Below are 2,923 nucleotides of genomic sequence, written 5' to 3'. Positions count from 1 at the left end.
TTAAACTCGCCCTAAATAACAAAAATGCTGAAATTTAAAAACTTCACCTAGGGCAATGGGTTTATTTTCGCCCTAACCATATGAAACCGTTGGCTAGAGCGGCGTTAGCCATCTTTGTTCAACGCATTGGTTCAAATGGCAAGGCAATTTTTGTTATCATAATGGTTCATATGAAGAAAGCAAAGATATTGCTGCCAATTCATACGCATTGAATCAATTGTATTCCGAGTAATTAATGAAATGGTGAGGCACCCTCCCTAATACGACTAAAATAGGCTCTTCACTCTAATACGTTCGAAAACTTAATATCGCTTACAACGTGTACAAAACAGAATGTCATGCAACATAAACACATTTGAGATTGTATTACACAGTAATTTGTAATTTTCTAATTTTATTAATCACGATAACCTGTTAGTATAGACTTTGAATCAGGTCAAGGAATCGCTTTGACTTTGAATCAAGTACTTGAAGTGCAGAACTAGAGCCAGCGCCATATGTCTAATAGAAAAGGAGAAAAAAAGATTCCACCAACTAGCCCCAGACTCCCCTAAATATTATTAAATGATAAGGACATCCATATTCTAACAGCAGCATTCACCCACATTTTACCAAAAAAGCTAAACTTCCGAATTATTCCACTAAACCAATTCACATCTACAGTGAAATGCTAGTAACAGGCTACTCAAAAATATTTTTTTAGTTATTGAAATTTCCAAAAATAGCTAAAATTTATTTAATGAAGATTACAACTAAACACAAAAAATATTTCCACGTATTTCTCTAATTTTCAAATTTGAGCTTCAATTGCCTTGGACAGAAAACTACGAATATTCAAAGAATATATGTGTATGAAAGGTGTGAGCGTTGGGAAGAAATAATAGTGCTGATGACAACAAACAATCATATTTTAGTAGTTTAGAAAAGACCGCCTAGAGGCGATGGTTGAAACTAGAGGGTTAAGTTTATTCTTGCAAGCTTCATTTTAAAAAGAACATTAACCCTCAAAAAGGCAACCGGGTCTCAGAGGCCCGGCACGTTACAATTTTTTAGTTACAAAAAAATGTGTATGCAGTATAAGTTTGGGCATGGAAATTTTGATAAGTAGCTTTGAAATCTATAACAAAAATAAAGAATTGTGAAATTTTCATCTATGGAGTGATGCGCAGCTATGTTTGAATTTTTTACATGCACAAAAAGGCAAGACGGGCCTGGCAGGCCCGGTGTGCATGCAATAATTACTAGGAATACCACGGGTTTTATACATTAATATTTATCTGAAAAAAACATTTTGATGAGTTCATCTTCATATTAGCAGGATTTTTTTCATGTTTTGATTGATTTTATCTTTACCTTTTCTTATAAGAAAAAAGCTTGAAAGTTTGAGCGAATTCTATACATTTATTTTATAAGGAATGTAAAAATAGCATACGATAATGACGTGTGTCATATTTTTTTGGGTAAATACTTTTATTTCACCCACTGTGGTGTACTTGACAATTATTTGGATACAACATAACCTAACTCTGTCGTTATTTTTGTTGGTTATTCTTTGTGTTATAGTTGTCGTAATTATTCAATTTGTAGGATCTAAAAGCAACAAAAAATTGAAATGGCTATAAGACGATATGCCCATGTTTTCAATCGTCTCAAAGAATCTGAAATAATGGAAGAAATTCAAGCAAATTCAACAGCAGACGATTCCGAAACTGATTTGCAAAGCGAGGAAGAAGATGTAAATGATATTGCTTCCGACGATGAATCTGATGCAGAAAAATGTGGATATGTACTCCGGTTATGCATCAGAAGAAATTAATAGCAACCCAGAAACATTTATTGGTCGTGTTCAAACGAAATGGAGCTCAGAACCAATCGACAGTCGATGTGATCTTCCGAGTACTCACCATTTGGAAAAAAAATTGACCTTTTTACATCCATCACCTTATACGCTGAAATCGGGATTTGCTGCGCGTTCGTACTCATCATCCTGTAATTCCGGAACCGGAAGTCGGATCAATTAGAAATTCAACAGGAGCCAATGGGAATGCAGTACCTTTCATTTGAAACCAAGTTTGTAAAAATCGGTAAATAATTCGCTGAGAAATAGGTATGACATTATCTTAGGAACTTGGTAAGTTCCCCCGGGCCATCAAGAACCGCCATAGCTGGCCAATGTGGTCGTAATGCCTTCGGTGGGTCATTAATGATCTAGGCATGCAAAGCCAAGTAATGTTGGACATATTTTAATATATATTGCATCATTTGGACATCATGGTGGTATCAGTTTCTATGGAAATTTGCTCTGTGATTGTACTCTTCAACATGTAACTCCAGAACCGAAAGTCGGATCAATAAAAAAATCAATGGCGACCGATGGGAAGACTGCACCTTTCATTTGAGACTAAATTTGTACAAATCGGTCCAGCCACCTCAGATAAAAATCAGTGAGATTATTTGCCACATACATACATCCATATATACATACATACACACACACACATACAGACATTTTACGATCTCGACGAACTGAGTCGAATGGTATAAGAGATTTGGCCCTGCGGGTCTCGGTTAAAAAGTCGAAATTTCGACCGATTGCATAACCTTTCTATATGAGAACGGCAAAAAGGAGCTTGAATTTAGACGGGCCTGAGAGGCCCGGCTTGCCCTTTAATGTTAGGATTTTAGCTTGCCTTCACAAGGGTTAAATCGTTGAAATTTTCTTTTTAATCCAATTGACATCAATAAAAATTAATGCGTTCACGAAAGTTAGTGCCTGAAACTTGAAAGAATAAACCGTAGAAACTATACTTATCCACCATTCAAATATTTAGATAAATAGACTTATAATCCTCTTTGTCACTGTGTTAGGTCCATTAGTTTGTGGATATACTAAGAACCTATGCATGACGTATATGTAAATTTA

Source organism: Topomyia yanbarensis, chromosome 3 (genome assembly GCF_030247195.1).
Source record: "Topomyia yanbarensis strain Yona2022 chromosome 3, ASM3024719v1, whole genome shotgun sequence".
Lineage (NCBI taxonomy): Eukaryota > Metazoa > Arthropoda > Insecta > Diptera > Culicidae > Topomyia > Topomyia yanbarensis.
Note: the sequence above shows the minus strand (reverse complement) of the source record.